A 25,759-nucleotide genomic window follows, 5' to 3' on the forward strand; every position below is an offset into this window, starting at 1 on the left:
GGTCCAATTAGATAATTTAATATTTAGGGATATTACAGTTTCTTAATTATCTTTCCTTACATTCTTTACTTTCCTCTTCAGCATATCTTATACGTCGTGTATTATTTGCTTTTAATATCCACAACATCAACTATTATAGAGAGTTGTGGCCTTCTTTGTTTAAATTTTTCCCGATGTAGTACGTTCTTAATCGTACATGTATCGTCTTATCGTATTGGTACTGACATCCTGGCCGTCTGTAAAGCTGATCCTATGCTGATATCATCTTTATCGCGTCTCGCATATTCGACATTTCTTGTTTCAGTACTCTGAACGTCGATCACTAATTAAACAATAAGTCGTAGTCCCTTTTACCTAAATTATCGACGTAGTACACTCTCGATTACTTACATAATGTACTATTGTACCTTTACTGACATCTTAACTGTCAGTGGATTCGATCCTATGTCTCTATCCTCTTTATCTTTCTTTATTTTTATATGTCTGCGACTAAATAGAGTTCTATTCCTCTAATCTCCTTGTCAATTCTCCACATGACTTCTCTCTTTTTCTTTTCCTCGATCACTCTTATCGAGTCCCTTGCGTCATACGCAGGTTGTTCGTACTTTCCTTAACTCTAATTACCTTATCATACACGTCATGTATCTTTGGCATCCTCTCGAACTATATGCAGAAAGCCAGTGGAATACAATTCCACTGGTAGCATTCCTCGTGAAAAGGGCACCTTTACTTCCCAACCTGATTCAAGGCCTTTTATGTCTGACCATTGGTTATCTCTGCATCCTTCCTCAGATTGCAATACTTTCGTACACTGAACCAGAAATGCTCACTCTGGTACTCCTCGACATCAGACTCGTCCGATAACTCTTCTTTCCTGACGTCCTCTTCCTGAGAATCTTCTTCTAGGAATATATTAAACAAGTTTGATCGTGTTTAATACATTTTAATCCTTTTAAGGATCATAATCAATCTCCTATATCGATCACATTATACACTTTACTCTTTATTTGATTTAACTTGAAGTTTAAGGTTTAGCACTTTACAAGCATTCATTGCTTTTGTATCTTTCACAGTCTACTATTCTATCTCATAATCGATACCTTGAGGTGGGAGTTTCAACTCTTAATCCACCGATTGCAGTTCTTGTTATTTAACTCTCGATCTTTCTTACTGTATACTTCCATTATTCCTTTTCGTCATATCCTCTGATCTAAGTATCTTGATCTTTCCCAATTATCTTTAACCGGAACTAATGGTAGAAAGAATTCCCCAAGTCGAGTCACAAACTTAATTCATACTATCTAATCTATCACTGCTCTACTTGCTTGTCAAACTAATCATGGGTTTAAACCTTTCATCACATCTTAATCAACGATACTATTTGTCCTTCATTCGCTCGTTGTATATGAACATCTTACTTTACTTCTCTTAGAGGATCTAGCATATCGCTTGATCCGTCAAACTCCTTTAGTTTTAACTTACATATATCACTATTAAACCTCTATTGGTATTCCTTTGACCTTCATCTCGTTTCTGACCTTTACCGGTCAACTGGACTAGGTTGCATTCGCTTTTGTTACCTCGATCTTCTTCTCGTGTCTCGTATACTTGCTGTGCAACAACACACGTTCGTGCAGTTCTTTGTTCATAGTATAGCGATTATATAAAGGAATATTGATAAATTCCTTAAAATATAACACTTACTCTAATAATCAAAACTAATCACTATCCACGTACGTTGGGCTTTAAGAACATCTCCTTTCTTCTGACCTTCTACGATTACGCCTCTTATTGCTAGTCTTCTGAGTGTTCTGACTCATTGTAGACTTAGCAAATTATCAAAACATATACTCGCGTTGTATATGTTGTACGCATATTACTATTGTAGCTATAAGCATCTATGTTGACCGGATTCAAGAAAATCAGTGTCCCCTAGATTTTCTTGATTACGTATCATAACTTAAGACTTGCGAGCATTCCGCTCACATGAACTTAATCAAACATCAAGAATATTAAAATATAACATACATATCATACGTTATTAATCGGATATGTTTTACTATCCGAACACATCTACTATTCTAGTCGTATACTAGCCTGCTAAGTTCGTTAGCTAAAGATACAAATCTTATATTCTCACAATTATACCTATTCATTCACCTTTTAGCCTTAATCACAGCTTGCTCGCGAGCACTTTACTTCCGTCACAGAGTTTTGGTCTAGGTATACTCACATTAAAAACAAAACTCTTTGAAAACTCTTTCAAATAAAACGACTCATTTGAAAATTTCATTTAAATCTTAGCAAAATTGTGCACTAGGGTGATGACGTCTCTCATCCCCAAAGAGTTGCCACATCTCACCTCTTCGCCTGAACATAATGCATATGATGCATGTCCTATTAATGCATGTATTAATGGATGTAGTGATGCATTTCTATCAATGTCGTGGCAATTATCAATGACTATTACGGGTCTAGGCACAATTATGCTTTTAGAATCGTTAAACAAATAACTTTAACAAGTATAAACTTTATGTTTTGTAAGTTCTCTAGACCTTAAAATTCTGTCTCCGGCAAGTTTCTCCCATTTCTATAACTCTGCATTATTTCTTCTCACTCTTTCTAACATTTTGATCGATCGAATTCAACAGCATCTCTCACGTTATCTGATGCTAAACACACATATATATGACATCAAATTCAAATCATATCAATTATATTCTATTCATAGGAGGCAATACCTCTCCTAGAAGCTTCGTCTCAAAAAGCATATCATGTATGCCTGTCTCATCAAAACAACATATATGTATATACCTCGTATATACGTGTAACAAGAAACAAATAAGCATTTCACAAATCAATCTGTCATACCGATCACAAAGCAAATCACATTAACAACTTGGATCAGACAAATCTCAACTCTAAAACTGCAGTAGTTCCTAGGTTACTTAACTGACAAACGCATCTTAGCAGAGGTAACTGGACCAACTGCTCTGATACCACAATTGTCACGACCCAAATTGTTGAGCCGAGACCGGCGCTAGGGAATGGGAGTGGTAGCTCCGAAACCCGTGGCAAGCCTAAAACCACTAATAATTTTTCGCATCTAAAAGTATAATATATTATATAAAACATTTCCAGGAAAACTCTTTCGGATAACGCATTTATAAATATTAAAATATCACACTAGGGTTTACAGTATAAAATACTGTTTGAAGTTAAAATGTTTATCTAATACTGACACCTACTGACTACTGCAGCTTTAGGAACTCATACTTGTGCAAGTCCAATGACTTCTGGCACAGTGGAGATGATTTGTCTGATCCGACTCCGGCTACCTGAAAACATCAGAGTGAGGGGTCGGTATTTGGGAAAATACTGAGTGAGTATGCAACTTATTATCGGTATTATGAAAATACACATCGCATCCTCAAACATGTATATATACATATATTTATTTCAATATAATATGAAAATAACATAATATTCACAAATAGCAGATCCGACCGAAACCCTAACCTTAAACTCTGAATTTATCTTATTCTGAATATACAAATCAAATTGATCCAAATGGTCCAACCCGGGAGTGTTCACACTCAACCACGTCAGCCGCGACCAATCTCTTAATCTCAAAGTGTGAGTCCAACTCACGAGTGGGTCCAACCCACTAGATACGGGGCTCAGGTTACACCATAACCGAGTTCTCACTCGTATCGCATTCATATCGTATGCGCATTTCGTAATCTCGTAGACAATCTAGACACGCTAGACTGACTCAAATACTGGTGATCACACAGCCTATTGACACCCAATAGGTAGTTGGTTTCTTCGAATCGCACACTAGATTCTCATATTCAAAACAATGAATATAACAGCATTCATATAATCAAATTCATCGAACATAACATCTTAGACGAGCAAATCGTATAAATGCGATGTATTGATAATAATATTCATAGTATATGAAAATAACTTTAATAATAATAATACGCGAAAGTAAATCGCCACTCACAGTGAACGCTTTCCGAATAATAATAATAATATTATAGTCCCGCAAGCGTAAGCTCCATACGTCGTTCTGTCTCTTAGCTATTCCGGCTCATCGATCTACTATTTCATCGATACGCCCGTTACTTATTCGAGTTACCTGTACATTTAATCCATAAACGTAGGCTTAATATCAAAATCCTAAGTTATAACCTTAGGTTAATATAATCGTATTTCAAATACGATTCTTGACTTTCATTGTATTTTAATACCTAATCAAGATATTCGATATATCTCTTATTCATCGATTCTTAAACTCGGGTTCCTTATATCCCAAAACCATATTCGAACTTGTTCTGTTCGATATCCAAATTTCTTATTTCGGGGTCCGTGATTCACTTTTAATGTCCGACGTACTTAAAGTCGGAAATCTAAGTCGAAACGGGTCAAAATATTCAAACAGATGCGATAACTGGTTGTGCGAGCGCACGAAAGGTACCGTGCGTTCGCACGGTCTGGTGTGCGTCCGCACACCAGCAGGTGTGCGTTCGCACTCTTAGGTGTGCGTTCGCACACCCGCGGCAGCTCCCGGAAAATCCATTTTCCGGGCGCTTCGCCGTTCGCCGTCACTCCCGACATGCTCCTACTCCGTTTTAACATATATCCAATTCAATTCTCGCTAAAAACGTATATAGAAACGTGATTACAATTCGTTTAATTCGTTAAAACGAAATAACCGTTATTTACCAATTCTCACGATAAAAACGTCGAGCTTACCTCGATTTGAAGCTTATAAACGATAGAGAATCGAATTCTGAACAAATCGACATATAAAACGCTCGATTTGGACGAGAAACGGCGGCGGATCGTAATCGTTCGTAGAAAACCCTTCGTCTGTTCTTTCTCATTCTGATACATTCCTTTCCTTACTCTTAAGGAATGTATAAATATATTGGTTAATTGACTCCTTTGATCCTTCATTTCTTTAACTTAAACCATTTCTCTTTTAAACTTTATAATTTAACCAAACGGTTAAATTATTCTTTTAACTCGATTACTTACGTATTATTTATATTTGTATAAATAATACTAACTCAATATTATTATTTTCCGTCAAAATCTTTTGATTACTAATCTCGAGGTTTAATTGGCTAATTTGCACTTTAGCCCTTGAACCTTTCAAAAATTACATTTTAGCCCAAGACGCATCCGCGTCCAAATTTTAAAAGGTCTCCGATTGACCCGAAACTTTTACCACATATATTATAAAACATTTCGCGGACTTTGGCGAAATAATTTTCATTTCAAGATTTATATGGTTAAATTACCACTTTAGTCCCTGAACTCTAGTTTGGGACTTTTCTTGACCTTTTTTTCTTTTATTTCAAATTCCAACTTTAGAATTGGAATATGATATTAAATTTCGTAGAATTACTTTCCCAAAACCGACCTACTAAAAGCTTATTTACCTTAATTTCTTAGAAATTATTTCTGATATCGCCACCCTGGCGAATCAGAACTGGACACATGACCCAATTAAATACTTAAATATTTTTGGGTATTACACAAAACAAAAACAATCAACTTAGTCCAATAAACAAGCGAGTTAAACGGCGCAAATTATTTTCACAAGAAACAAATCTGTAAAACGATAATCACGTAAACGTACCATTGAACACGATTAACTCAAACATACTTAAAAACAAATCGGGATATGTCACAACATATCCTAGAAACCTCATTACAAAGTCACCATGCAATTATCTTGTCCTTTAATAGTACGCTTCAAAATTTGTTTTGAAATTTAAAGTCAAATACGAAAACTTCCAAATTCTGTTGAGCCCCACGGTTAAAACAACATCACAATTTGTAAAAAAAATCTCTTCTTATTAATCAGTTGCTTTAAAACGGATACCCAAGTATCTCAAATCATAAAAACATCGAGCTAGCTGAGTCATTACAACTACCAAGCTATACTCCTAAATTTGGGTGACCCAAGTCGAACCCAAACAATCGTTTATAAAACGTATTCAAATATTTGTAAAATCGAAAAAAATATTTTTAATAAAATTTCCATCCTTTCAAAATTGAGAGCTCAACTTAACCCAACTGCTAAACGGCAATCTAAAATCTTAAATGAGAAATCTTTAATCTCAAACATCTATTCCGTAAATCCCAAAAATTTTAAAATGTTGACATACTACAACATGATAAAATAACTCCAACGCTAAATTATTAAAACAATGACTTATCTCATAAAACATCATTTGAAACCATCGCTTGTTAACACCAGACCAAACGTAATATTTCAAAATATTAACTGGCAACTCAACCAAAAATAAATCTTTTTAAGAATTTAGAATTAAACTTCTCTTATGATTCTATGTCGAAACACAAATCGGATAAAACAATATTCGCAATGAAAATCTTTAAATCAACATGTGGTCAAACAATGCATGACCATCAAACACGTTTTAAGGTTACCCAAATTCTTTTTAATAGAAAAACAAGACTAACGCCCAACATACAATCACATTTAAAATCAACAATCGAGGCCATAGTCAAGATGTACTTTATTATTAGGCAAAAGCAACTCAACGCATCACGTAAAACAACTGTAACATGACCATATATTCTAAATCATTTTAGACATAAACGACAAGTTTTATCAAACAACATCATATCCAAGTATGAGTTTTAGAAAAATTTACCAGCCTATGATTTCCCGAGAAATCGAAAGCAATTATAATCACCCAAGTGAAATAATCTCAACATGATAAAACACAGTAATTAACATCCAAGTGAAATAAATTGTTAATGAAAGCATCAATACCAAATAAGTACTGACAGACATCACCAATAGGATGTAGGCTGAAGTTTTGAAAACAAATGATGACGTTTTAAAAGACAAGACACGAATCCTAATTCTGCAGTAGTTCCTAAGACCCGACATCAACTTATCATGCCAAAAACACATAACAATAACATGCATAAGGCCTTGGTTTGAAACCAAAGCTCTGATACCAACTTTTTCACGACCCATTTTCATGAATCGCGACCGGCGCTAGGGTATGGGTATGGTTGTACCAAAACCCGTGGCTAGCCTTGCGGAAAAACAACAATTAGATAAACCTGCAAGAAAACCAATGCTCACGGGCAACCGAGACTTCAGCCTATTTCTAGCAGTTTATAAAATACAACATTTATATAAGAAATGCTCGATCAATACCAAATCTCCAACATAACATAAATATTTAATAACCCAAGTTATTATATTAAAGCCAAAACAATTAAATCAGTAGAATAATTCTGATAACAAGTATTAGACAAATACGACTTCTAATTACTACTGCGCTCTAAGAATAAAATCAGTTTGATAGTTCTACTAAAATAAATGGAACTTCCGAGGAAAAGTAAATGCGGAGATCACCAGACTCTCTCAGATCATAACCCTGGGAAAAATTGGGAAAACAACGGGGTCAGATATACTGAGATGAGTTTATACCACTACCTACATTTATTAAGTGGAAAACCATTAAAACTGTTTAAAACATTTAATAACGATATTACGAATAATAGTTGGAACCCTGATCCACAATTCTAAATAATAAACATAAACCAATAGGCCTGGTCCCGAGAGCTGTGCTACACCGAGTTACCACCGACCATACTTTATTATATCCAGAGTCCCGAGAGTTATGCTACACCGAGTTACTCTATTTGGTCCCGAGAGCTACGCTCACACCGAGTTACCACATTTCCATAAATACCTTACCCAGATCATTACCGGTGCGCACGTAGTCCCGAGAACTGTTTTATATTATGTTCCAACTAAGAGCCATAATATAAAACAGTTCGCAATATACGTACCATATATATATTTAATATTAAAATAACAATTTACTTAATAAAGCGATAAATAGTAAGTACAAACTCACTGCTTGCTAATCCACGTGATAACCGGCAAGCAACTAATCCTGGTTCCCCTCTGAAGCACGAACAATAGACGGGTCTAGACAAATAAAATAATTATTAAAAACAGACCCTAACTCTAGAGAGTACTAGACACCACATAGGACTAGCACAAATAACACGTCGGAATAAAACAAGTCAGAACACACAAAAATACCCAATAGGTAATAAAGCCCAATTAATAAAAGTTTATTGAGTTCTCGCTTGAAATCCGATTTACAAATATTATTTAACAATCTTTAAATAATAATCAATTTCCAAATAGCGGGTTAGTCGAGTTACCAGTAACTGCCAAGCTAACCTCACTTGTCGGGTGACCCAAGTCTAACCCGACTCAAAACGTTTATCAAATATAAACCCGAGTTTATATTTATAAAATAATTCGATAAAATAATAACCCATTTTAAAAGCAGAACTCAATAACTTCAATTTCAAGTAACCCAAGTTACAACTAAAACTTAACCATTTTAAGTTATAAAGTTTAGGGACTAAACTGTACTTTAGCCAATTAGGGACTAAATTGTACTTTAGCCAATTAGGGACTAAAGTGAACTTTAGCCATTTTGATTTTCAAAATCGAATTGATCACTTTTGTTTATAATAAAAACTAAGTATAAAGTTACTAACCGAAAACTTAATTTAAATTTTTTAAAACGTTTAGGGACTAAATTGTAATTTAGCCAATTTATACCAAATCGAACTTCGAAGTTAAATATAATTACCCGAGTGATTATATTAACTATCGTTTTAAATATTTAATTTATAAATCAAAATAAAATCCAAGTTATTAGTTAAAGTTTAACGTTAATGATTTATTTGTTTTAAACAGAACAATTTGATAACCATAATGGCTAATTAGCCATCTTTCTCATTTAAACTCAAAATCCCTCCACTACATTATCTTCTTCATGAAACAAGTTACAGAACAAAGAGGCACGATTCACTAATCTATTAAACAATAATCTTTATAACTCTTTAGTGATTTAATCCAATAATTACTTGATTTCAACATGTCACAATCATGAATTCAAAATAGACACGGAACGATCCAATCCACTGTGTTTATTCGTTTTAAAAAAAACGATGAACAATAATCCGGAAACAAAGGGATGATTTTAAACTGAGCTTAATCAACTAACATCTAACATAACAAGTGATTTATAATCTCAAATGCAGCAAAATCATAGCCAAGCCAAGTACATGAATTCGGCAGTAAAGAATTCTTCAAAAAAACAGATTATGAAAGTTTAAAATGGAAACCGTACGGCGATTGAGACGAGATCGATAGCGTACCGTTCAACGAAAGAAGACAGGGGAACGTAGAGAATTGAGTCTACAATCTCTGGGATCAAACGATTCTGATTTTGATCAAGAAACGAAGGAGAACGATCAAAATTACGTAATGCCGTTCAAACGTTAAAACTGAAATTCAATGAATTAAAGAAGCTTACCGGATCAGCAACTTTGAGGGATGATTTCAGCAACGTTTCTTAGTGAAAATGAATGGTAATGGTGGCTAGGGTTTGTTTGTAGTGTGGAGAATGAATTAGGGTTAAATTAAAACGTAAATATAGGAAGGAATGGGAGGTGCAAAGGTCTAAAATGCCCTTCTCGCAAGGGTTCTACTTGTCTCGGACGAGACCAGCAAAACAAGAAGAATTCTCGAACGAGACTTACCAAAATTGAGTCAGGTCTCATTCGAGACCTGATTCAAAGGTGGTGGTTCAACCTTTTGGTTGAACCACCAAAATAAAAGGATCACATAAAAATTATGAAATTTGAACCGAACCAAAAATTAAATTACGAATTGAACCGCCACCCGAAAAACTCAAATTATTTCCGAAAACACTTAGAAAAATCTAAAAATTTCCGGGATATTACAGTTTACAAACATTAGAAACAAATCCAAACGTTTCACCTTTTTGGGGATTTAAGCTAAACGTTTACAGATGTTACTAAACAAATACAAATGTTTCACATTTTTAGCGATTTAATCCGAACTTTTACAAAAGTTACGAAACAAAACCAAACGTTTAAAACGTTACGAAACAAATCCAAACATTTCACCTTTATAGCAAGTTAAGCCAAATATTTACAAATATTATGAAACAGATCCAAACATTTCACCTTTTTAGCGATTTTAGCCAAACGTTTACAAACGTTACGAAACAAATCCAAACGTTTCGCCTTTTTAGCAATTTAAGCCAAACGTTTACAAACGTCACAAAACAAATCCAAAAGTTTCACCTTGTTAGCGGTTTAAGCCAAACGTTTACAAAAGATACGAAAGAAAACCAAACGATTAAAACGTTACGAAACAAAACCAAACGTTTCATATTTTTAGCGATTTAAGCCAAACCCTTACAAATGTTACGAAAAAAAACCAAGCATTTCACCTTTTTTGCAATATAAGCCAAACGTTTACAAACGTTACGAAACCAATCCAAGCGTTTCACCTTTTTTGCGATTTAAGCCAAACGTTTTTAAACGTTACGGAACAAATCTAAACGTTTCACCTTTTTAGCAACATAAGCCAAACGTTTACAAACGTTACGAAATAAATCTAAACGTTGCACCTTTTTAGTGATTTAAGCCAAACGTTTACAAACGTTACAAAACAAATACAAACGTTTCAGCTTTTTAGCGATTTAAGCCGAACGTGTAATACCCCGTAAAAATTTACATTTAATTTTCGATAGTTTCTGACAATTTTCCGGTCGTTTTGAAGTAACATCGATGATAGCGGTTTGATTCGAGTTGGTTCGGGATTGGGGTTGATTTAGGTTCAACCATTAAAATTGTATGATTCTCGAACGAGAATCATGTTGGGGGCCTGGTCTCGTTTGAGACCAGGCCATTTCTCGAACGGGAATCAGGCCTGAAAGGCCATTCCCGTTCGAGACTTACCTATCCTTGCGAGGGGGCATGTTCGTCCTTTATTCTAACCTATTCCGACCTAGTTAAATGCGATTTTTTTAACCTAATCTATTCTCCACACTACAAGCAAACCCTAGCCACCTTGAACATCCATTTTCTCTGAAAAACGAAGCTGCAATCTTCATTCAAAGTGGCTGCCTCGGTAAGTTTTCTGGTATCGTTAAATCTCAGTTTTCATTTTTTAAACGTCTTTCGGTTTTCTGATTCGTTCTTGCTCGTTTCTAGATCGAAATCAAAACTGTTTGATATCAGACGTTCTAGACTCATATACCTTCGATTCCCCACCTCGTTTTCGTTGAACGGTACGTGATCGACCTCGTTTTCCATTCGCCTTACGGTTTCCGTTTTCTGTTTTGGCCTTAACTGTTCTTGACTTTGATGTTGTTGCCGATACCATGCTCTTTCCTTTGGCTTTGATTTCGTTATTCTTTACGAAATTAGAGCTTCGGGGATGTTAGAGGTTCTTGACAAAGTTGTTTGGGTTGTATTGATTTTCGTACGGTTCTTAATTACCGGGTTATGTTTGTCATAACAGAGGGCTCATATTTCTTGTTCTAATTACTGTAATTATGATTGGTTTGTTAAGATGGATACATTAGCTTCTATGTTAAGTAAATTGTTGATCATGAATCATGTTTGAATTATTGTTCTTGTTATGGCAATCTTCCATTGATTTGGTGCGGGAATGGAGCTTGGCAAGAGAAACCGAGTTGTATCATTTGAATGGAAGTGATGGTGAAAAGAGTAGAGAGGTCCTTAGATTCCTTATTTTAAACAATTGAAAGGATGATCTTAGTTTCTATATATATTAATTTGCTTTTGAAATTGTTCTTGAATCAAGTTGCTGCAACTTTGGGGTAGATGGGTTAAGACTGTTATTTGCAATTCCTTTAAGTTAATTCCATTTTATTTCAATAATAACTTTGATTTTAAATAGACAATTTTTTAATTGTAATGTCAAATTGGCTAAATTACAATTTAGCCCCTAAATGTTTAAAAAACTTATTTAATTAAGTTTTTGGTTAATAACTTTATATTTTGTTTTAATTATAAACAAAAGCAATTAAATTGATTTTGGATATCAAATTGGCTAAAGTACAATTTAGTCCCTAATTGGCAAAAAGTACAGTTTAGTCCCTAATTGGCTAAAGTATAATTTAGTCCCTAAACTTTTATAAGATTTATTTAATTAAGTTTTTGGGTTGTAACTTGGGTTACTTGAAATTGAAGTTATTGAGTTCCGCTTTTAAAATGGATTATTATTTTATTGAATTATTTTATAATATAAACTCGGGTTTATATTGATAAATGTTTTGAGTCGGGTTAGACTTGGGTCACCCGACAAGTGAGGTTAGCTTGGTAGTTATTAGTAACTCGGCTAACCCACTATTTGGAAATTAAATTATTATTTAAAGATTATTAAATAATATTTATAAATTGGATTTTAAGCGAGAACTCAATAGACTTATATTAATTGGGCTTTATTACCTAATGGGTATTTTTGCGTGTTCTGGCTTGTGTTATTCCGACTTGTTATTTGTGCTAGTCCTATGTGGTGTCTAGTACTCTCTAGAGTTAGGGTCTGTTTTTAATAATTATTTTATTTGTCTAGACCCGTCTATTGTTCGTGCTCCAGAGGCGAACCAGGATTAGTTGCTTGCCAGTATTCACGTGGATTAGCAAGCAGTGAGTTTGTACTTACTATTTACCGCTTTATTAAATAAATTGTTATTTTAATATTAAATATATATACTGTACGTATATTTCGAACGGTTTTTATATTATGACTTCTAGTTGGAACATGCTACCTAACGGGCATCATTAGGACTACGTGCGCACCGGTATTGATCTGGGTATGTTATATATGGAAATGTGGTAACTCGCTGTGAGCGTAGCTCTCGGGACCAAGTAGAGTAACTCAGTGTAGCTCAGCTCTCGGGACTCTGGTATAAGTGTGTTCAGTGGTAACTCGGTGTAGCTCAGCTCTCGGGACCAGACCTGTTGGATTATGTTTATTATTTAGAATTGTGGATTAGGATTCCAACTATTATTCGTAATATCGTTATTAAATGTTTTAAACGGTTTTAAAGGTTTTCCACTTAATAAATGTAGATAGTGGTATAAACTCATCTCAGTATATCTGACCCCGTTGTTTTCCCAATTTTCCCAGGGTTATGATCTGAGAGAGTCTGGTGATCTACGCATTTACTTTTCCTCGGAGGTTCCATTTATTTTGATAAATTGTAAACTGTTTTATTCTTAGACCGCAGTAGTAACTAGGCGTCTTTATTATTATTATATATTTTGTCGGATTGGTTTGACTGGTTTTATTGCTTTGGCATGTTATAATATTTACGTTGGTTTATGATAAATCTATATTAGACTCGGAATTGGATAATCATGTTATATTAACTGTTGAATATTATAACTGCTAGATTTAGACTGAAGTCTCGGTTGCCCCCGAGCATTGGTTTTCTGCAGGTTTATGTGTTTATATGTTAATTGAAAGGCTAACTACGGGTTTTGGTACTACATTACCCATACCCTAGCGCCGGTCGCGATTCATGAAAATGGGTAGTGACAAACTTGGTATCAGAGCTTTGGTTTCAAACCAAGGCCTTATGCATGTTAGTTGTTATGTGTTTTTGACATGATAAGTTGATATCGTGTCTTAGGAACTATTGCGGAATTAGGATTCGTGTCTTGTCTTTTAAACGTCATCATTTGTTTTCAAACCTTCAGCCTACATCCTATAGGTGATGTCTTTCAGTCCTTATTTGGTATTGATGCTTTGATTGACAATTTATTTCACTTGGATGTTAATTGCTGTGTTTTATCATGTTGAGATTATTTCACTTGGGTGATTATAGTTGCTTTCGATTGTTAGTAGTATGTGCCCTAGGGCCATTTTGTATTTATACTTGTATAAACAAATCCCATTGGCAATGATATATATGTTTTATTTGAACTAAGTGCCTCATCAACTAAGTGTTTATTTATTGCATATTGTCCTTATCACATTGTGATAGAATCTATTCTTAAGGTGTTGAGAATATGAGTGACAGATTCTATTATACAAGTGATCTAAATAACCGTTCATGATCGATGGGGTCCTACGAATAAGGGCATCGTATTATCCTGGAAAGATTGTCACCTCTGTTTATTCTCCTGATTAGTAAGGAGTTACTAATTATAGGAAGTAGTGAGTCTCATACTACTTGATGGAGATCAGGATAAACATGTGGACACTCAAGATGTTGAGTGGGTTGAACAAGTGACGCTAGATGACTTATACATGGTATTTCATCAAAGTCAATTTAATGTCATCTAGTTCATAATTGTACATATGTCCTTTGACTTGCGGTGACACTATCTTGTATATAGGTGATTAGAGTTTAATACTCCTTATCCCTAGATCTTTCATGAGCTAGGGTCGCGGGATGTGTTGGCTCTAGTTAGTTGTATATGGAGATAGGGGTTTAACCAAGAGAGGATTTATCACTTCGGATGAACGGAGAAAAGATTCTATGCTATCTCAAATTGTTCTTGATGGATGATAAAACCTGCGCGGGTGTATATGACTTACTTAGAAAGTTGTTTCTAGAGGAAGCCATATTTATCAAGAATAAGAACTGAGATGAGGTCATATGATTAAGACAAACAGTGTTTGACTTAACCGTGACACTAGTCGAGATCAGAATCTTAGATGAAGGGAATTTTGAGTGTACGGTAATTATGAACATTGGTTCATAAAGAATGCATCGAAACATTCATATCTATTTGGGGGTCGTGATATGTTGCTAGACGTCACTCACGATCTACGAGAATTAATAATTAATGGGATTTAATTATTTAATATAAGAAAGGCGTTTCTTATGACTTTCGTTGCCATATAGATGTGAACCTAGTTAGTCACACACAATAGGGTATGCAACCGATTGAGTTTACGAGAGATCGATTTCATATAGATACTAGCATATCTCGGAAATTAATCTAAGATGAAAAACAAGTATAAATTAGGGACTAATTTGTAAGAGTTATAAATTAGTAGGCACCTAATTGTATTTTATCCAAGTTGATGTGATGATGTCATGTGATGATGTCACGATGATGTCATGTGATGATGCCACGATGATGTCATGTGATGATGCCACGATGATGTCATGTGATGATGTCACGATGATGTCATGTGATGTTGTCACGATGATGTCATGTGATGATGTCACGATGATGTCATATGATGATGTCACGTGATGATGTCATGTGATGATGTCATGTATGTCTCTCTGTGTGACACCTAGCATCCGACGTGTCAGAAGGTGGCAACACCTATGCTTGATGTGTGACACCTAGCATGTGATGTGTCAGATGGTGGCAACACTTATGCTTGGTGTGTGACACCTAGCATGTGAGGTGTCGAATGGTGGCAACACCTTTGCTTGGTGTGTGACACCTAGCATGTGAGGTGTTGCATTCTTAAGCAAATCTCTACCCTATAAATAGAGGTTGCCTTTGCTCATTTTAGACACAACACACTTAAGAGAGCATATTTGAAGGAGTTCAAGTAGTCATCAATCACATAAAAGTTTGGAGAAAGTTTTTCATACATCCCAGCAAAGACGTAATCGAGGCGAGAGTTTGAGCTTAGGGTTGCTCGGCAAGAGAAACTCTTGCAGATTACTTCAAGGCGAGGATTCAATCGGATGCATACTCGTGTGGACGAGCTTGAGGTCGCCGTACTATCGGGACTACAAGAATCGTTGGAGAATCGACATAGGTATTCTTCTTACGGTTTTTAGATGCGTGCTTTAATTACTAGACGATACGACGATCCATTTGTTATTGATATGATCAATTTCTGGATCCGAATTGTTGGAATTCCAATTTTGAATTGAAATATACGATCCGGACCCTCACGTCCCGCTGCACCAACAGTGGTATCGGAGCCACCGTATCAGCAAGTATTAAAGCTTTACGATTGAATGCATGTATTAATAATCATGGACTTAGGAATTATTAATTGGCATGTAATTTGTTATTCCGAGGGCTTAGGTCTTGTTTGCAAAAACGAGCAAACGATATTGTGACATAAATTACATTTGATTAAATTCTGTCTAGGAGATTGGTACTTAAGTGGTCCGCTCGTGACCCTCCAATCTATCCTGGGAATTTTTCTAATGTGATTATTTAACACAATACGTGACTCGCTTGTGCATTATATTGTCATTAAAAAAAACATGCGGAACAAGTAATAGTTTTCTCATTCTTTTGTGGCTAAAGAATGAGACCTAGGAAGTCCATGATCATACATGTGTGATTGCATGATTCATTTTAGCTTTAATATGTATGAGATGCATGCTAAAATGTGTTGTGTGCTTAGTGAGACCAGAATAATATAACCCTAAGAAATCTTCCTAAAAGTTAAAAGATTAAGTTTATATTGATTAATCATTAAATTGATTTATCAATGGCTCTCCATTGGAGCAATAAACTAACACGCTTTGAGTTATCATCTTGTCGGCTATGGATACATAGGGGTGAGATGATATCGTCAAGAGATGTTGTCGAGTTTATTGTTAAGCATGCGATGTTGCGGGTGTAGTCGATATAATATACGGCGAGAAAGGCAATTAGGCGTACCTGAGTCGTATATTATTCAAATCGATACATCTTAGTTGATTCAATGGGTTAAACTTAACTAATGTGGAAACCCAAGAATAGCATTAAGTACTTGAGGGTGAAAGCATTAGGAGCCGGAAATGATTGAACCTCATATGAGATATGATGAACAAGTAGTTGTTCACTTATATATCATTTTGATCCCAAGAATAGCATTAAGTACTTGAGGGAAAGATAAATGAGTATAAGAATTCAATCACCCGCTTGAATCTTTTTCCAACAAAGATTCACGTTTCCTATTTTGGAAGTGTAGGATTCGAAAAAGATAGTGGGAGGCCATTTTGATAAAGACCAAATCATTATAGTTTAAATATACAAGACAATAATACTAATTAGAGATCTTTGCTTTCTATAGGTTGATAAGATAAGATGAAATCGAATCCGTTAAGTAGCATTCTCGACAATAATCGCTTAGTGGGTCCTAACTTTGTTGATTGGTTAAGAAATCTCAAAATAGTTCTTGCAAGTGAACACATAGCATATGTTCTTGAGACAAATGTTCCGGGACCATTGCCGATTGAGGCACCTCCCGAGGAACATGAGGCATTGCGCAAGTGGAAGTTAGATGACGAACAAGCCAAGTGCTATATGTTGGCATCTATGAATAACGAGTTGCAAAAGCAACACGAGAAATATCCGGGAGCTCGCGAAATATTGTTTCACTTACAAGAGTTGTATGGTGAATCAAGTCGTTTTGCTAGATATGAGATATCTAAGCAATTATTTCGGGCAAAGCACTCCGAAGGAAAGGGTGTTGGAGAACATGTGAACATGATGATTCGATGTATCGAACGACTAGAGGGTCTAGACTTCATCATGGACTTCAATCTCCAAACGGATATGATCCTTCAATCCCTTCCGGAATCATATGGTAATTTTATCACGAATTACTATATGAATCGGATAGAATGTACACTTGCCGAGTTATCAAACATGTTGATAACTGCTGAAAAGAATAATGTTAAGGGAAAGGAAGTTTCTCTTGTGGTTGCTTCTTCTAGTAAGACTAAGAAGAAGAAAACTAAGAAGAATGTTTTGAAGGCCCAAAAAGCCATTGCGAAAAAGAAGGGCACCTCGGAGAACAAAGGAAAATGTTTCTTTTGTGAAGGCGAGGGACATTGGAAACGAAATTGCCCCAAGTATTTGGAATCCAAGGGCAAGAACAGGAAGAATGAGAATCCCGGTGAGGGTATGTCAATTTCTTGTTATTTCAATTCCAATAACGATAGCTCGTCCAAAGCTTGGGTATTAGATACCGGAGCTAGTTCTCACATTTGTTCATCCTTACAGGATCTAGTAAATGAGAGGAAGTTGGACAAGGACGAAGTGATCTTGAAGCTTGGAAATAACGCAAGCGTTGCGGCTAAAGCTATAGGATCATCTTCTATTTTGTTGTATAAACATATTTTGTATTTGAATAATGTTTTGTACTTACCAAACTCTTATAGAAATATCATGTCCATATCTTGTATGACAAGATTAGGGTATGATTTCCTATTTACAAAGGATGTTTGTAAAATTATCTATGATAATAAAATCGTTGGTTATGGTTATGTACAAAACGGTCTTTATTGTATAAATGAAGATGTTAGCAATACAAATAGTGTTTTAGAAATAAATACCATAAGTGATCAAACCTCAAAACAATTATGGCACTTACGATTAGGACATATTGCGGAAGATAGACTTAACAAGTTGGATAAGATGGGAATCTTGGGCAATCTTGATTCAGCATCAATTTCAACTTGTGAGTCATGTCTTAAAGGCAAAATGACCCGATCACCTTTTGTGGGACAAAGTGGTAGAGCCAAAGATATTTTGGAAATCATACATAGTGATGTATGTGGTCCATTTAAAGAAATGGCACGAGGTGGTTATTTATACTTCATTACCTTCACCGATGATTTATCACGGTATGGGTATGTTGTTCTTATGAAGAACAAGAGTGAAGCTTTTGAAAAATTCAAAGATTTCAAAAATGAAGTAGAAAACCAAATTGGAAAAGGTATTAAAATCCTACGATCTGATCGAGGAGGTGAATACTTGAGTACGGAGTTTGGTACATTCTTAAGAGAATGCGGTATTATTTCCCAACTGACTCCTCCGGGAACACCACAGTTGAATGGTGTATCGGAACGGAGGAATCGTACATTGTTAGACATGGTACGATCAATGATGAGCTATACTGATTTACCCATTTCATTATGGGGTCATACACTTCTTAGCGCAAATTATATTCTAAATCGAGTACCAACTAAATCCGCTCCGAGAATACCTTATACGATATGGTATGGTAAGGAACCAAGTCTTAAGCATATTAAGATTTGGGGATGTTCGGCATATATCAAAAAGTTGATAACCGACAAGTTGGAATCAAGATCAATCATGGGAAGGTTCGTTGGTTATCCTAAAAACAGTTTAGGATATTATTTCTATATTCCGTTAGAGCAAACAATCGTTGTTAGTCGGGATGCCCATTTTCTTGAAAAAGAGTTTATTCAAGAAGGTGGAAAAGGAAGGAATATTGAATTAGATGAGGAGTCATCTAAAAACCAAGAAAATGATACAATGGAGATTGATCAAACCCATAGTGAACCAGAATTAGTAAAATCTACAGAAACACCTCGAAGATCAAGTAGAGTATCTTATCCACCGGAGAGATATGGTTTTCTTCATGATATTCAAGAGTTGTTTATTCATGGAAAAAATGATCAAATTGTTGATCCTTCTACTTATGAAGAAGCTATAAGTGATATAGATTCTTCAAGATGGCTTGAAGCTATGAAATCCGAAATGGATTCCATGTACAATAACCAAGTTTGGGAGCTAGTCGATCCACCCAATGGTATTATACCAATAGGGAACAAATGGATCTTCAAGCGTAAAATTGGTGTTGATGGAAAAGTGGAGACTTTTAAAGCTAGGCTTGTTGCGAAAGGGTTTCGCCAAAGGCAAGGAGTCGATTATGAAGAGACTTTCTCGCCTGTTGCCATGCTTAAGTCCATCCGGATTCTTCTTGCCATAGCTGCACATTTAGATTATGAGGTTTGGCAAATGGATGTCAAAACCGCATTCCTTAATGGATATATTGAGGAAGAAATCTATATGGAACAACCTAAGGGTTTTGAATCCGAAGAAGGTTCCAAGGTGTGTAAGCTTAAACGATCCATATATGGATTGAAGCAAGCTTCGAGAAGTTGGAATCGTCGTTTTGATGAAGCTATAAAGAGTTACGATTTTATCAAAAACGAAGATGAACCATGTGTTTACAAGAAGGTTAGTGGGAGCGCAATCACGTTCCTAGTCTTGTACGTAGATGACATTTTACTAATAGGAAATGATGTCGGTATGTTAACCTCTGTAAAGCTTTGGTTATCCAAAACTTTCTCCATGAAAGACCTCGGAGAAGCAACTTATATTCTCAGTATTAGACTCTATAGAGATAGATCTAAGAGAATAATAGGTCTCTCCCAAAGGCTTTACTTAGAAAAGATATTGAAGAAGTTCAATATGGAAAATTCTAAGAGAGGACTGATTCCCGTTAGGCATGGAATTCACCTTTCAAAGGATATGTCTCCAAAGACATCTGAGGAAAGAGATGAAATGGCAAAGATACCATATGCTTCGGCAATTGGTAGTCTTATGTACGCTATGTTGTGTACCAGGCCGGATATTGCCTATGCGGTTAGTTTAACTAGCCGATATCAATCCAATCCAGGTTCGGAACACTGGATGACTGTTAAGAATATCTTTAAGTACTTTAGAAGGACTAAAGATATGATCTTAACATATGGAGGAGGTGATCTACAAATAGACGGCTTTACAGATTCTGATTTTCAATCAGATATAGACGATCGTAAGTCTATATCCGGATTCGTATTCACATGTAATGGAGGAGCAGTGAGTTGGAAGAGTTCCAAACAAGAAACCACTGCAGATTCCACCACAGAGGCTGAGTATATTGCGGCATCAGATGCTGCAAAGGAAGCTGTTTGGATTAGGAAGTCCGTTTCTGAACTTGGTGTGGTTCCTACCATTGAGTCGGCGGTTCCTCTTTTCTGCGACAACAATGGTGCTATAGCCCAGGCAAAGGAACCCCGGTCTCACCAGAAATCCAAACACATAGAAAGGCGCTATCATATCATCCGAGAGATTGTTGGAAAGGGAGATGTGTCTCTCCAAAAGATAGCATCAGCCGATAACACGGCTGACCCACTGACAAAGCCCATGACCCAGAGTCAATTAGATTTACATCTTGAGAAGATGGGGCTTAGATATAGTAGCCAATGGCACTAGTGCAAGTGGGAGATTGTTAGTAGTATGTGCCCTAGGGCCATTTTGTATTTATACTTGTATAAACAAATCCCATTGGCAATGATATATATGTTTTATTTGAACTAAGTGCCTCATCAACTAAGTGTTTATTTATTGCATATTGTCCTTATCACATTGTGATAGAATCTATTCTTAAGGTGTTGAGAATATGAGTGACAGATTCTATTATACAAGTGATCTAAATAACCGTTCATGATCGATGGGGTCCTACGAATAAGGGCATCGTATTATCCTGGAAAGATTGTCACCTCTGTTTATTCTCCTGATTAGTAAGGAGTTACTAATTATAGGAAGTAGTGAGTCTCATACTACTTGATGGAGATCAGGATAAACATGTGGACACTCAAGATGTTGAGTGGGTTGAACAAGTGACGCTAGATGACTTATACATGGTATTTCATCAAAGTCAATTTAATGTCATCTAGTTCATAATTGTACATATGTCCTTTGACTTGCGGTGACACTATCTTGTATATAGGTGATTAGAGTTTAATACTCCTTATCCCTAGATCTTTCATGAGCTAGGGTCGCGGGATGTGTTGGCTCTAGTTAGTTGTATATGGAGATAGGGGTTTAACAAAGAGAGGATTTATCACTCCGGATGAATGGAGAAAAGATTCTATGCTATCTCAAATTGTTCTTGATGGATGATAAAACCTGCGCGGGTGTATATGACTTACTTAGAAAGTTGTTTCTAGAGGAAGCCATATTTATCAAGAATAAGAACTGAGATGAGATCATATGATTAAGACAAACAGTGTTTGACTTAACCGTGACACTAGTCGAGATCAGAATCTTAGATGAAGGGAATTTTGAGTGTACGGTAATTATGAACATTGGTTCATAAAGAATGCATCGAAACATTCATATCTATTTGGGGGTCGTGATATGTTGCTAGACGTCACTCACGATCTACGAGAATTAATAATTAATGGGATTTAATTATTTAATATAAGAAAGGCGTTTCTTATGACTTTCGTTGCCATATAGATGGGAACCTAGTTAGTCACACACAATAGGGTATGCAACCGATTGAGTTTACGAGAGATCGATTTCATATAGATACTAGCATATCTCGGAAATTAATCTAAGATGAAAAACAAGTATAAATTAGGGACTAATTTGTAAGAGTTATAAATTAGTAGGCACCTAATTGTATTTTATCCAAGTTAATGTGATGATGTCATGTGATGATGTCACGATGATGTCATGTGATGATGCCACGATGATGTCATGTGATGATGCCACGATGATGTCATGTGATGATGTCACGATGATGTCATGTGATGTTGTCACGATGATGTCATGTGATGATGTCACGATGATGTCATATGATGATGTCACGTGATGATGTCATGTGATGATGTCATGTATGTCTCTCTGTGTGACACCTAGCATCCGACGTGTCAGAAGGTGGCAACACCTATGCTTGATGTGTGACACCTAGCATGTGATGTGTCAGATGGTGGCAACACCTATGCTTGGTGTGTGACACCTAGCATGTGAGGTGTCGAATGGTGGCAACACCTTTGCTTGGTGTGTGACACCTAGCATGTGAGGTGTTGCATTCTTAAGCAAATCTCTACCCTATAAATAGAGGTTGCCTTTGCTCATTCTAGACACAACACACTTAAGAGAGCATATTTGAAGGAGTTCAAGTAGTCATCAATCACATAAAAGTTTGGAGAAAGTTTTTCATACATCCCAGCAAAGACGTAATCGAGGCGAGAGTTTGAGCTTAGGGTTGCTCGGCAAGAGAAACTCTTGCAGATTACTTCAAGGCGAGGATTCAATCGGATGCATACTCGTGTGGACGAGCTTGAGGTCGCCGTACTATCAGGACTACAAGAATCGTTGGAGAATCGACATAGGTATTCTTCTTACGGTTTTTAGATGCGTGCTTTAATTACTAGACGATACGACGATCCATTTGTTATTGATATGATCAATTTCTGGATCCGAATTGTTGGAATTCCAATTTTGAATTGAAATATACGATCCGGACCCTCATGTCCCGCTGCACCAACATCGATTTCTCGGGAAATCATAGGTTGGTAATTTTTCCTAGAGACTCATACTTGAGTATGATGTTGTTTGATAAAACTTGTCGTTTATGCCTAAAACGATTTAGAATATATGGTAATGTTACAGTTATTTTACGTGATGCGTTGAACTGCTTTTGCCTTGTTAATAAAGTACATCTTGGCTTTGGCCTCAATTGTTGATTTTAAATGTGATCGTATGTTGGGCGTTAGCCTTATTTTTCAATTAAAGAGATTTTGGGTTAAACATTAAAACGTGTTTGATGGTCATGCATTATTTGACCACATGTTGATTTGAAGATTTTTATTGAGAATATTGTTTTATCCGATTTGTGTTTCGACATAAAATTATAAGAGAAGTTTCATTTTAAATTCTTAAAAAGATGGTTTTTGGTTGAGTTGCCAGTAAATATTTTTGAAATATTATGTTTGGTCTGGTGTTAACAAGCAATGGTTTCAAATGATATTTTATGAGATAAGTCATCGTTTTAATAATTTAACGTTGAAGTTCTTTTATCATGTTGTAGTATGCTAACATTTTAAATTTTTGGGATTTACAGAATAGATGTTTGAAATCAAATATTTCTCACTTGAGGGTTAAATTGAGCTCCCAAAATTTGAAAGGATGGAAATTTTATTAAAATACTTTTCCGGACTTACAAATATTTTAAATACGTTTTATAAACAATTGTTTTGGGTTCGACTTGGGTCACCCAAATTTAGAAGTTGAGCTTGTTGTAATGACTCGGCTAGCTCGATAATTTTATTGTCTGAGATACTTGGGTATCCGTTTTAAAGCAACTGATTAATAAGAAGAGATTTTTACAGATTGTGATTTTGTTTTAACCTTGGGGCTCAGCAAAATTTGGAAGTTTTTGTATTTGTTTTTAATATCAAAACGAATTTTGAAGCGTACTATTAAAGGACGATATTATTACATGGTAAATTTGTAATGAGATTTCAAGGAAATGTTGTGGCATATCCTGATTTGTTTCAAGTATGCTTGAATTAATTGTGTTCAATGGCATGGTTATGTGGTTTACGATTTTCAGATTTGCTATCTTGTGAACATAATTTGTGTTTTATAACTCGCTTGTCTGTTGTACTAAGTTGATTGTTTTAGTTTTGTCTCTTCGTGCGGTGTAGCACGTGAGATGATCTAATCATGTGGTTATGGTTGCCTTACCTCGATGTATAGTTTTGATCTTTGAGTAAGATCTTCTTTTAGATCTTGTTTCCCTTTTGTTCGGTTTTGGGTTGCGCGGGGCTTTGCTGTTTCTGTTTCGTGGATAGAAACCTTTGGGTTTCGATATCAAGGAATTCGAGGGAAGTACTTCCTTCGGATTGGCTGATGATATCTGATTATCCTAGATCGGATATTAAAAACTCTGAACCGAGAAGATAGATTGGTGTATTAATGCACTGGTGTTTCCATCAAGTCTGATGATGCGATGCGGGAGCTGGCGGTAGATTTGGTAAGAACGTTTGATGTGTTATTTCTTTGGGAATGAGTTTCAATTAAGGCTTAGGGTAGTGTGATATTTATGCGGAAGAGTTGTTACAGAATTTTAGGTTGAATTGTTTTATAGCATCGAATGTTGCTAGGTTACAAGGAATTTTGAGAAATATTTTGAGGTTATCGAGTGCACATCTCACAGAGTGTAACGTCTAGCAAATGTTTTATTGAGAAATGGATTTCAATGATTGATTTGCTGAAATATTTGAAATATTTTCAACACGTAATTGTGCCCAGATATATCATGAACATGCATTTTGAAAGTCACAAATAGGGTTGCATTGAACACAGAGTATGTTCACTAAATTATAAGATAAATTAATAATTGATACATGCACAATAGTACATGCATCACGTGCATAAAAATTATTAGGGTTGGATGCAACACTTTGGTGATGAGAGATGTCATCACCCTAGCACACAATTATGTAAAATGGATTTTATCAATAAAGTGTTTTAAGGAAAGTGTTTTGAAACGAACTCGCGAGTCACATTGTGATAAATGTATTTATAAAGTTGTCGGATTTCAAATGATTTTGAAACTGTTACCGAAAGGTAGCTAGACAAATACTCTGTGATGATAGTGATGGATATTGGACGTTTATGTTGTGAGATATTGATCTCTAGAATTAGAATCTCGTGGTTATGAGTAAAAATGATTTTGAGGTTGCGCTCGAGATATAGTTGTGCTAAGTGCGGTATAGCGTATTTTAGAATAGAAAGCTTCATGATAATTAGGGATTTGTGGATTAAGAATGTTGGTTATGCTCCATGTGTGCTTATACACTATATATTTGTTTTAAACGAAACTTTATCTTTGCAGATTTGAAACTGTCCAAAGAATTTTGGGTGTATTAATATAAGGAATGTTTATAAACAAGAGATTTAAATTGCTGATTTTATCTTTCTGAGGAAAGGGAGAATTTTTGTCAAAATTGATTCAAAAGGGATAATAAATTTTTCGCTTGAGCGATTTCTTCAATTTTGTCTTTGTTTGAGAAAATTTAGAAGCGACTTAAAATTTTGGGATACTTGAAACATCAATGTGTATTTTGAATACGGAAAATTTTGCTACAGTTGGCTTTTAAAGTATAAATTATTAAAAAGTGTATTAGCAAGTTTGAATTAAAAAGAACATAAATTTTTGTCAATTGAACTGTTTTATTTGCAAATGTATTGGAAAGTAAGAGGAAATTTCGGATTTAAATGTGGAGGTCTTGAAATTTTTCAAGGGTTTGCAAAACCGATGGTTTTTCAATGGTAAAGGTATTTTGAGCATAACTAACAATCT

This window comes from Mercurialis annua, linkage group LG1-X, assembly GCF_937616625.2.
Source record: "Mercurialis annua linkage group LG1-X, ddMerAnnu1.2, whole genome shotgun sequence".
In the NCBI taxonomy this organism is placed as follows: Eukaryota; Viridiplantae; Streptophyta; class Magnoliopsida; order Malpighiales; family Euphorbiaceae; genus Mercurialis; species Mercurialis annua.